This window comes from Tupaia chinensis, unplaced genomic scaffold (genome assembly GCF_000334495.1).
Source record: "Tupaia chinensis unplaced genomic scaffold, TupChi_1.0 Scaffold000647_1, whole genome shotgun sequence".
NCBI classification, from domain to species: domain Eukaryota; kingdom Metazoa; phylum Chordata; class Mammalia; order Scandentia; family Tupaiidae; genus Tupaia; species Tupaia belangeri.
The window spans coordinates 2,017,249-2,030,148 of NW_006160168.1; the positions used below are offsets into that span (position 1 = coordinate 2,017,249).

General features: G+C 36.1%; 1 protein-coding gene and 1 pseudogene across 1 annotated transcript in view; one reads left to right on the forward strand and one right to left on the reverse strand.

Moving 5' to 3' along the window:
- CUBN (cubilin) overlaps positions 1-12,900 on the forward strand; it is a 327,155-nt gene that overhangs the window by 71,098 nt on the left and 243,157 nt on the right.
- Positions 8,298-8,552, reverse strand: LOC106736118 (40S ribosomal protein S27-like; annotated as a pseudogene).

A 12,900-nucleotide genomic window follows, 5' to 3' on the forward strand; every position in this document is an offset into this window, starting at 1 on the left:
TATACATATATTAATATTTTTATTTAAAGAATTAATTTGATTTAAATTTATTTATTATTATTATTATTGTTTTTAATTTGATCAGAGAGAGACAGAGAGAGAGAGAGAGAAATTGAGAAAGCAAGCCACCAGGCCTGGAACTTGAACTGTGGTTAGCCATGTGGGAGTCTAGCACCTTTAACTACTATGCCATCTTTTGGCTCCTATAATTTTATATTTTACTAACATCTATTGCATTTATATTAATATGTAATCCTACCCAGAGTATACTTGAAAAGTATAAACAAAAACAGACAAATGAACCTTATTCATGTTCAACTTTCATATTAGACAACTTACATAGTATCTAGTCTATTCTTCCAACTATAACTCACTAACTAATCATGAAATTAGTTTATTAGGTTGCTGCTTGCCTTGGTTCAAAGTATGCAGTAGAACAGAAATGAATATGATAGAAAGTATCAGAGTTTATCATGCAAAGTTAGTGTCACTTCATGAAGCCTGTTTGTAATATCTGTGTATGTGTGCATGGTTGATGTAAATGTATTTTTTATGGCATGTCGGAAAAATATTGAAACACAGATCTTGTCCAGTTACCCTTTTAAATGAGTAAGACAGACATCTAGAATTTATCTTCCTAAGAAAGTACTTCTAGTTGGCTTAGGAGTGAACTAAATAATCAGGTACCAATATCTAACCCATTTCTTTAACCATGTCTGGATTAGCTCTTGGAAAGGTCCTATCAATAGATGCATTGCACATGATGTGGCTGGTAACATTCAATTCAGAGCTATGGTATAAATTTGGGGGCTCTTCCATGTTGATATTTTCCGCATAGAAAAGAGCTTTATAGTTGTCCCGGGAAATGGCCAGATTTACACACAGTATAGATTAAAGGTAAGTCCTACTGGACTTTCTCAAACTCCTCATTCTCTACACAAATTCCTATCAGCTCCCAGTAGGTGTTTAGTGCTGGTTGTTTTGTTTTGTTTTGTTTTGTTTTGTCAGTCAGCCTTGAATGGTCCCAGAAGAAGCATCCAGGACTGAAAAGTTAAAAAATGATGGGGCCAGCAGGTGGCATGGAGGTGAAGGCACTGGATCCCATATGGCCTACTCCCCAGTTCAAGTCTCAGAACTAGTGGCTTAAAAATCACTCTGGGTGTGTGTGCATACCCAAAATATTGAGAGGAAAATGGAGGAGAAGGGATTGTGGCTTAGCCTTCCTCCTTTGTAAGAAAATTCTTACTTTTCCTTTCTCTCTCTCTGGTGAGTACACACACTCTATAGCAAAAATTAAACAATCAAACAACAACAACAACAAAAATCCCAAAAGAATGAAAGAGGATTTTTTTTTAAAGAAATGGATAGAGACATTAAAATGTCTACTTTAATACTTCAATCTGGCAGGGAATTCTTTTTTTTAAATTAAATTGTTTTGCTTTTATTCACTATATATCATTGCAGCATACAAAATTAATCCTCCCATCCAGAATACATTGTATATTGGCTTAATCAAAGATATTACGTACATCAACTTCAACAGATAATTTTGCATTTTCGGTTTCCTTTTTTCATATAATTCTCTACCTTTTTCTTTTTAAAATTTATTTTATACATTCAATCACTATACATCACAATAGTTTGCAAAATGAATTTTCCTGGCATTAATACACTGTACATGGTCCAGTTAAAGATACTATCATACATGTCATCATCAATAGACAATCCTTTATTTCTATGTACCTAAAATGTCTTGCCTCTTTGTTTCTCCTTGATTCCCTTCCTCTCACCTTACCCCATACTATTTCCAGTGTCCACAACCATTCTCCATGTTTCTATATCCTCTAATCTTTCAGTTTCTGCCATAGAGTGTGAACATTCAGTATATATTAAGCGTAGACATATAATGTCTCTCTTTCATATTCTGGCTTGCTTCATTTAGTAGTAGATCTTCCATATTCATCCACTTTCTATCAAAAGTCAGGGTCTTGTTTTTTATGAGTGAGTAGTATTCCATAGTGTATATATGCCACACTTTTTCAATCTGTTAATTCAATCATGAATGTTGGGTTGGTTCCATGTCTTAGCAATTGTGAATAATGCCACAGTAAACATGGATGTGCAAGCACTTTTCTAACTGAGCACTTTCCTATCCTTTGGGTAGATACCCAGGAGTGTATTTTCTGGATCATTGAGTATTTTTTCATATGCTTTTGACATTTTTTTTTGTCTTCCTTAGAGAGTTGTCTGTTCAGCTCATTTGCTCATCTTTTAATTGGATTGATCTTTTTTTTTTTTTTTTTTGAGTAAACTACTTGAGTTTTTTTGTGTATTTTGGTTATCAGTCCTTTATCTGAAGCATAGTTTGTGAATATATTCTCCCATTTCAAGAGTTGCTGGTTCACTCTAACTCTTGTTTCTTTTGCTGAGCAGAAGCTTTTTAACCTGATGTAATCACATTTGTCTATTTTGGGGGTTAATGCCTGTGTGTTAGGGGTCTTATTTAAGAAGTTTTTGCCTGCTCCAATGTCTCCAAGAGTTTTGCCTGTGTTATCTACCAGTAGTTTTATGGTTTGAGGTCTTAGGTTTAGATCCTTGATCCATTTTGAGTTGATTTCTGTAATGGTGAGAGATAGGAGTCAAGCTTTATTTTTCTGCAGGTGGATACCCAGTTTTCCAGCATCATTTGTTAAAGAGATTTTCTTTTCCCCACTAGATTGATTGGCACCCTTTGTCAAAAATCAGTTAACTATATGTTTGAGGGGTTATATCTGAGTTGTCTATTCTATTCCTTTGGTTCATATGCCTTTGGTGGTGGTGGTGGGGCAATAGCATGCTGTTTTGATTATCTCAGCTTTGTAATATATTTTGGAATCAGGGAGTGTGATGCCTCCTCCTCTGTTCTTCTTGCACAGTATTGCTTTGGCAATACAGAACCTTTTATAATTCCACATGAATTCTGTGATTGTTTATTCTAAATTTGTGAATAGTATCTTTGGTAATTTGATTGTGATTGAGTTAAATTTCTAGATTAATTTGGGTAGAATTGACATTTTAATTATATTACTTCTTCCAATCCAGGACCATAGGATGTCTTGCCACTTTTTTGTGTGTCATTTTCAATTTCTCTTTTTAGTTTTTTGTAATTTTCCTTGTAAAGGTCTTTGACTTCTACAGTTAGGTTTATTCCTAGATTTTTTATTTACTTTGTGGCTATCATAAATGGAATTGCTTTCTTCAATTCTACCTCAGTCTGTTCACATTTGTTGTATAGAAATACTATAGATTTTTGTATGTCAATTTTGTATCCTGCCATTTTACTGTATTCATTTATTACTTCTAGGAGCTTTTTTTTTTTTTTTTTTTTTTTTTTTGTAGATTCTTTTGGGTTTTCTGTGTATATAATCATGTCATCTGAGATAAATTCACTTCTTCTTTATCTATTTAAGAGGTTTTTGCTATAGGGCGTGTGCGCTCGCCAGACAGACAGAGAAAGACAGAGAGAGAGAAAGCAAGAAATCACCCCCTGGGGGGATGGCCATGCTGCAATCCCTTCTCCTCCATTCTCCTCTCTGGATCTTGGGCATGCACGCACACGCGCCCGGCATGAGTTTAAGCCACCGGGTCTGGGACGCAAACCGCTGTCGACTACATGGGAGTCCAGCAACATAGCCATTACGCTAACTGCTGGTCCCCACTTCTTCTATATCTATTTTTAATGCCTTTTATTTTAGTCTCGTATCGAATTGCACTGGCTAGGACTTTGAATGTTAATGGATTAAATTCTCCAATCAAAAGACACAGACTGGCTGAATGGATAAACAAAAAATGGAACCTCTCCATTCTGTGTCTACAAGAAATGTACCGCATGCTTAAAGACATATATAGACTGAAAGTGAAGGACTGGAAAAAGATATTCCATGCACTTGGAAATTTTTAAAAAGGCTGGAGTTGTAATACTGATATCAGACCAAACAGGCTTTAAGACAAAACTGTAAGAAGAGGCAGAGAAAGACATTCTATAGTACTAAAAGGGCTAATTCACCAAGAAGATATAACACTTATAAACATCTTTGTACCCAACTTGGGAGCCCCCAGATATGTAAAAGAAAGATTGCTAGATTTAAAGGGAGAGATATACTGCAACATACTCATCAGAGGGGATCTCAACACCCTACTATCTCCTTTGGACAGATTATTTAGACAGAAAGTAAGCAAAGCGATATGGAACCTAAATGACACCATAAATGAAATGTACTTGACAGATAACTATAGAACTTTCTACCAAACATTCACAAAATATACATTTTTCTTACCCTCACATGGAACCTTTTCAAAGACTGACCATATGATAGGGCACAAACAAAGCTTTATAAACTCAAAGGCAAAGAAACTATATCCATCTTCTTCTCTGACCATGATAGAATTAAACCAAAAGTTGATTTTAGGAAAATCCTTCAAAAATACACAAACATATAGAAACTAAACAACCTACGCCTAAATGACTTCACAACCACTGAAGAAATTAAGTCTGAACTCAGAAGATTTATTGAAATCAATGATAATGAGTACATGAGTTTCCATGTACTCAGCAAAAACAGTCATAAGAGGAAAGTTCATATCAATTACTACATATAAGAAAAAAAAATGGAAAGGTGGCAAATAGGCAGCTTGACAATACGCCTCAGGGAACTGGAAAAACAACAACATAAAAAAATGCCAGGGGGAAAGAAATAATAAAGATTTAAGCAGAAACAAAAGATACAGAGATTAAATGAACTGTATAGAAAATAAATGAAACCAAAAGCTGGTTCTTTGAGAAAATAAGCAAAATTGATAAACTGTTAGCTAGACTAATTAAGAAGAAGAGAGAAAGCAACCAGATAAATCAAATTCACAATGAAATTAACAATATTACAACAGATATAACAGAAATACAAAAGATCATTAGAGAATATTATGAGTGACTGTATGCCAACAAGCAAGAAAACCCGGTTGAGAAGGGCAAATTTCTGGACACATATAAGCTACCAAGACTGAGTCAGGAAAAGACCGAAACCCTAAATAAACCAATAACAAGCAAAGAAATTGAATCATCAATAAATAACCTATCAATGAAGAAAAACCCAAGTCCTGATGGTTTCACTCCTAAGTTCTACAAGATTTTAAAAGAAGAGCTAATGCCCTTTCTACTTCAACTATTTCTAAAGATCCAAAAGGAACCCTCCTAAATTTATTTCAGGAAGCCTCCATCACTCTCATCCCAAAACAGACAAGGACAAAATGAAAACTACAGGCCAATATCTCTGATGAATATAGATGCAAAAATTTTCAACAAGATACTAGCAAATTGTATCCAATGACACATTAACAAGGTTATACACCATGACCAGGTAGGCTTTATTCTAGAGAGGCAAGGATAGTTCAACATATGCGAAACCATAAATATAATGAAATCTTAACAGAAAGAAAGATAAAAGCCATACGATCGTATTAATTAATGCGGAAAAAGCTTTTGATAAAATATAATATCCCTTCATGGTTAAGAGTCTCCGCAAAATTGGCATAGAAAGGACATTTCTTAACACAATAAAAGCCATCTATGAACAACCCATAGCTAGCATCATACTAAATGGGGGAACTATTTTGTGATTTTTTATGTGTCTTCTTTTTATTATCCCCTTAAATGTCTTCCTCCCTCTCAACCTCCGCCACTTCCCACCACCTTCCCAACTATCTCTGGTATCCACAGTTGCTCTCCAAGCCTTTATATCTTTCAATATTTTAGTTTTTGTCATAGAGTGCAGACATTTGGTATATATTAAGTGGGGGACATTAAGTGACTTCTCTTTCATAGCCTGGCTTGCTTTGCTTTGCAGTAAATATTTCATCTTCAACCACTTTCTATCAAATGCTAAAGTTTCATTTTTTTAAATGGCTGAATAATATTCTGTACTATATATGTGCTATACTTTTTCAATCCATTTATCTGTTCGTGGATATTTGGGTTGGTTCCATGTCTTAGCTGTTGTGAATAATGCCACAATAAACATAGATGTGCAAGGATTTTTCCAACTGACATGCACCTGGCATGACTTTCAAGCCACTGGCCTCAAACCATGGCTGACCACATTGGAGTCTAGTGCCTTAACCACTATCCCACCTGCTAGCCCCCAGAAATCTTGATTTAAAAATGTTTATGGTGCACTTTCACCTGTAACTAAAGCAGTTCTAATGAAACTTTGGTTTACAGTTAATCAAAGACTCTAAAAGTCAAGTCTTAGCTCATAAATTACAATAGAATGTTAATGGAGACCTAATAGTGGCTGGGCTGTAACTGATCATGATGGAACATACTGTTCATGATATGGCAAAAGGAAGGCTGGAGGGGTAGTCAGAAAGCTTTATTCTAATCCCAGCCTTGAAGCTAACTTAGAATACTTTGGGCAAGTCACAAACTTCTCTGATGTTTTCTGTCTACCTTGAATTCTGTATTATATTTATTTATTTTCTTCTGAAAAGTCTATTAATCTTTTAATGCTTTACTTTCTTATTGGTTAGTGTTTTCTCATATTTTTGTATATATTGGTGTCTAAGAACTTTTCAGCTCAGTTCCTTTTTATTGTTTATTTAATTTTATTTCTTTGTCTTTAGAATGCTGAACAAAATTCTGAGTCATAAATTACATTCCTAGTCCCCTACTTATTTTCATTATTTTTTTAATTTGGAGAGTTTTTTTTTTCCCCTATAGGGCGTGTGCGCTCGCCAGACAAACAGAGAGAGACAGAGAGACAGCAAGAAATCACTCTCCAGGGGGGATGGCCACGCTACAGTCCCTTCTCCTCCATTCTCCTCTCGGGATCTTGGGCACGCATGCACACGCACTCGGCGTAAGTTTAAACCACTGAGTCCGGGACGCGAACTGCAGTCGGCTATGTGGGAGTCCAGCGACATAACCATTATACCAACTGCTGGTCCCCTTATTTTCATTCTTAAATTGACATTTCCTACCTAGAGAAAATAAGGATTATTAAAAAGTGTAGGATTTAGAAAGGGAGGATTTAGGTTCGAATTTAACTTGGCCATGTTTGAGTTAAATAATTTTCAGAATTTCATCTGTAAGTATCTTAGATTCCTCATCTTCCCCTCTCTAGAAAGCAGATATGATGCTACTTTGCTGTCTTGTCAAGTCAGGGAAGATAAAATGAGACATTCATGGCAATTACATTATAGCTGTAAAGGATTCTGACTTTGCCAGGTTGAAAATATGATTACTGATGTCCAAGCACAATTCTGACAGTTATTTTGCTTCTACTCATGTTTATTTGTATTGCTTGTCTCTGAGGGCGAAAAGCAGTCACTGTTGCCAGCTAGCAGCAATTTGAATCAAAATGTTGTCTTTTTAGGGAAGTTTTTTCTTTCCTAAATTAAACCTGTAATTGTACTCCAGTAGAAGCAGACAGTGGTTCCTGGCTTAGCTATTTATTTAGCAACTATCTAGAAATTCAGGGGTCATATGGATTATGCAGAAACCAGAAGTCTCATAAGGAATTTCAGAGGTATAGCCTATAGGTTAGTGGCTTTTTTTTTTTTTTCAAAAAAAGTTTTAATTGCCAGATGGTGTGTAAGCTTGCCAGAGAGAGGCAAAAAGGCAGAGAGAAAGACAAAGAGAAAGAGAAGAGAAAAAGTATCGCTGAATGGGGTGTGGTCGTACCACAATCATCCCTCCTCCATTTCTCCATCTTGTCTGGATTTGGAGCATACACACATACACATGCACACATACTTGGCATGATTTTTCAAACCTCTGGGGCTGTGACATCAATGTGCTATTGGTTATATAGGATTCAGTTCCCTTAACCACTAGGCTATGAGTAGCCCAAAATTTATTTGAACGTAATCAAATAATTACATAAATTATCTCATGAGACACAGTAAGGAGGTGCTGGAATAGTTAGAAGTAATTGACGATCTCTCTATGAGGTGCATTTCTCTCCATGGGATCGGTTTATCCTATTCTTAAGGCTCAAATTTTTTGGGACTGATAGCATCTTTGTTTTGCAGGTTGGAAAATTATATATGTTTCTAGTTTTCCCTTTGATAATGAGCTAAATGATCTGTTACAAAAACTTATTTGAAAATTCTTGTAATTATATTAAAAAATATGTTTGTGATTTAATAATGGTCCAGAGAGGACATTTGTATATTTTCTTCTACTTTATTTTCTTTACTTTTTTTTTTTAAATCCAAATGTGTTTATTGGGATGGTTTCCTGCTCATCTTGAGTCAGGATGCTTTTAGTGCTGCTTCCTTCTGAAGGAACATCCTTCTGTAAGCCTCGCTTTTCCTCCTGTAGGCTGGCAGAGGACAGTGGAGCAGCCAACACACAGAACTACAGTTTGTGCCTGGCTAAGGACTGTGGTGATTTTATAGCGTCCTGGGCACTTCACATCCATGAAGTGGGAATTTGGGTTCTGCACCAGGCACTTTTACTTGTGTTTCCTCTTCTCCTCTTCTGGAGAGGGATGAAAGAGTTTCTTTGTGAGAGGCATGTTCTTGTGGGGAGGTTGTCACCACTGGAAAGCAAGATTTCTTTCTTTTCTTTTATTGGAGAGATTTTTGCAATAGGGCGCATGCACTCGCCAGAGAGAGAGAGAGACAGAGACAGAAAACGAGAAATCACCCCCCAGGGGGGATGGCCACACCCTTCTCCTCCATTTCCCTCTCTGGATCTTGAGCACACATGCACACATGCCTGGTAGAGTTCTAAGTCACCGGGTCTGGGATGCAAACCGCGGTCGACTATGTGGGAGTCCAGCGACATAGTCATTACACTAACTGCTGGTCCCTTCTATTTTATTTTATTTTATTTTATTTTATTTTATTTTATTTATTTTTTTATTTTATTTTATTTTTTTGGAGAGGTTTTCACTATAGGGCGTGTGCGCTCGCCAGACAGACAGAGACAGAGAGACAGAAAGCGAGAAATCACCCCCCAGGGGGGATGGTCACGCCACAATCCCTTCTCCTCCATTCTCCTCTCGGGATCTTGGGCACGCACACACATGCGCCCGGCGTGAGATTTAAGCCACCGGGTCCGAGACGCGAACCGCGGTCGACTACGTGGGAGTCCAGCGACATAGCCATTACGCTAACTGCTGGTTCCCCCTTATTTTTTAGATTTATTTATTTTGCATTCATTCACTGTACATCATCACAACATACAAAATATGATTTCCCATCCATAATACACTATGTATTGGCTTAATCAAGGAAATTACATACATGTTTTCATCAACAAATAATTTTCCACTTCTTGTTTCAATATATTTTTGCTTTTTTTCCCCCCTTTTTCCCTTGATTCCTTACTTCTAATCCTCTGCCATTTCCCACCCTCCTCCTACACCATCTTTGGTATCTACAGTTGCATTCCATACCCTTTCCTCCCCATACTTTATTGATTCATTAAATATCTTAATTAATCTGAATACTTTTGATAGCTAGTTCAGCTGATATATTCATATCTGTGAACACATATCTGATGTTAGGCATAAAACTCAATGAGTAGAATGAACATACTGTAAAGTAGCACCTGACTGAGGCTATATAGCTTATTGCAGTCACTAAATAGGTACTTTTTCTATTTCAAGAAGAGCTGTTTTAGCTTTAATAAATCAAAATAAAAAATATTAAGAGAAATTTGCTAAGACTTAAAACCACAAAAAAGTTTAGGATTCTGTTCAAAGAGTAGGTAGATGAATTTATCAGTGGCTTAAGAGAAGACAAAAATCCTTAAGTTTAGAAAACAAGGCAGAGAAGAAAATCAGTAATATTTTAATCAAAAGTCATAAAATTCTATTTCACCAGTTCAGTCTCATGTAATTAAACTCTCTTCTGTTGTGGTCCAATCTTTCCATTTAAATTCTGGAAGTTAATATTCAATTCCAGACTTGTCCCTAACATTAAGTTGCCTATTTTCTTGGTGGTTTTTTGAATTCTTAATTCTGTGTGTCTGTCTTCAGTATTCCTGGTATAGGACTCTGTTCAGAACTTCTTGGAAAGTTGGTCTGATGTTGGTAAATTCTTTCAGGTTTTGTTTATCTGATAGGTTCTTGTCTTTTCTTCCCATATTAAGAACAATCTTGGGACCAGCAGTTAGCGTAATGGCTATGTCGCTGGACTCCCACATAGTCGACCGCGGTTCACGTCCCGGACCCGGTGGCTTAAAACTCACGCCGGGCGTGTGTGCGTGCGTGCCCAAGATCCCGAGAGGAGAATAGAGGAAAAAGGATTGTGGTGTGACCATCCCCGGTGGGGGTTGATTTCTCGCTTTCTGTCTCTCTGTCTCTCTCTGTCTGTCTGGTGAGCGCACATGCCCTACAGCAAAAACCTCTCCAAAAATAAATAAATAAATAAAAAGGACAATCTTGCCAGGTATAGTATTCTCAGTTGAAGTTGTTTTTCACTTAACACTTTGAATATATTTTCCCATTCCTTTCTTCCTTGCATTGTTTTCAATAAGAGGTCCACTGTTAGCCTGATGGATTATCTCTTATAAGTAACCTGATGTTTCTCTCTTGTCAGTTTTAGTATCTTGTCTCTGTCTGTGGTTTTGGTCAATCTTGGTATGATGTGCCTTCAAGAACTTGAGTTGATTCTATTGGGGGTCCTTTGTATTTCTTGGGTCTTAATATTTGAATGCCTCTCTAGGTTTGGAAAGTTTTCTTCCAGGATTTCATAGAATAGATTATCAATGCCATTATTAGTTTCTTCACTTTCTGAGATACCAATTATCCAGATGTTTGGATGTTTAATGGTGTCTAGTATTTCATGTATATAATTCTCATTTACTTATTTATTTATTTTTTTGGTTATTTTCTCAGTCTTTGTGGTGAATTTTTCTAAGCCAGAAATTCTGTTTTCTACATCTGAGATTTTATCTTCCTCATGATCTAATCTGCTTTTAATGCTCTTAAGGGAGGTTTTAATTTCCTGTATTATAGCCTTCATCTCTAATAGTTTCATTTGATTCTTTTTTTTTTTTATAGTATGCGTTTCCTCTTTCAGATCATGTAAGAACTTCCTCACCTCCTGGAACTCATTGTCTCTTTACTCCTGCATCTTCTGGAGTTCATTATCTCTCTTCTCTTGCATCTTCTGTTAGCTTCGTCACTATGAATATTCTAAATTCTTTGTTTAAAAAATTATTTGTTTAATTCCTTTGTTATTATCACTATTATTTTTTAATTTGACCAGACAGAGACAGAGAGAGAGAGAAAGGGAAAGTGAGAGAGCAAGCCACCAAATCTGGGATTAGAACCATGGTTGGCCATGCGTGAATCCAGTGCCTTTATCCACTACGCTACCTGCCGGCCCCAATATTCTAAATTGTTTATGTGACATTTCCATGGGTACCATTGTACTACCTGTGGATGATGAGAAATTGTATTTTTCCCTTGGGGAAGAGATATTTTCTTGGTTTCTCATATTTCTTGTGCCTCTTTGGTGGTTTCTGGTCATCTGATAGATTATATGTTTCTACCTAATTTCTTAAAGTTCAGTTAAGCATTCAGAGGCGTGCAGGAGAAGGTGATCTGCAGTCTCTCTGCAGTTCAGTTTTTTTTGCCTTTGTGCAGCAGATTCCGTGGGAATTAAGGATTATTCTGACTCTAATAATATTCAGATGTTTGGCTACTGTGCACCTACACCTGTCTAGACACTCAGTGTGTGGAGGCTGAGCAGCAAAGTGATAAAGGTAAAAGAAAAAGGAAAAGAAATCAATAAAAGAAAAAAACAATAAAAAATTTTTTTAAAAAAAGCATAAAGTGAAAACTGTGTTGCGTGAGCATGCTGCGTGAAAGGGATTACTCACAGCTTGAATGCAGATGTCTTCTCAAAGGGCCTGCACTTTTGTCTCTCCTAAATAGAGAAGGAAAAGGTGAAAACTGGCCAGATAAAGGAAGATCAGACAGCCAAGAAAATACTTTACATTAAAGGTAAAAAAATAATAAAAACATTAGGGAGACAGAAGAATACAGAGGATGCCCCACCACTCTAGACTGGGATTTGGAGGGTGAAGACTGAACAGAAAATCTTCAGTTGTCCTAGCCTCTAAAAGGAATTGCTCACAGTTCAAATGCGTTTTTTTTTTTTTTTTTCTTTCGAGGTTGGTCAGAGAGAAAAATGCATGAGTTTTGCCATCAGTTGTTTTTGATCTTCAGAAATATGCTTTTCTATTTACTAGTTCAATTGAATACAGGAGATAGAAGAAGCGTACTTTTCTTCATCTCTTTGTAAATATTCTTAAAGCATAATACAAGCTCATTTGCTATTGGATATGAATTTTCTTTTGGCAACATAAAATAAAAGTCATAGACGGTTTTTATGTTTGTGCTTTTTATTGATATCATAAGCATTAATGCAACATAAGGATAACTATCCTTATATGGGAGCAAATTTAAATTTAATTATTTGTGTTTTGTTGCAATGCACAAGAGGAAACCAAAGCTTAGCAGTAATATTTTCAGAATTAAGATTATTCAAGAAAGAGTCACTTATAATTGTCAAAAAAAGAAACATGAACATTGTCTAGAATTCAGTGTGTGGTAAGAGGAATTTTGAACCTTTCAGGACATATGGTCATTAAGTTCAGAGATATTGCTTTTCTCCCTATAAAGTTATATATTTGCTAGATGAAAAAAAATGATACTTTTCTTATACCCGTTATATTTTGAAACATAACAACAGACTAAGTCCTTTAATTAAATTTTCTCAAACTCTTATACCTATACTCAGAGCTGGTAACCCATCTCCACTTTAGAGATGAAGAAAGTAAGGCTCAAGAGGTAATGTAACTTGCCCAAGATTGTATAACTTGTCAGTGTTTGAGAAGGGCTTTCG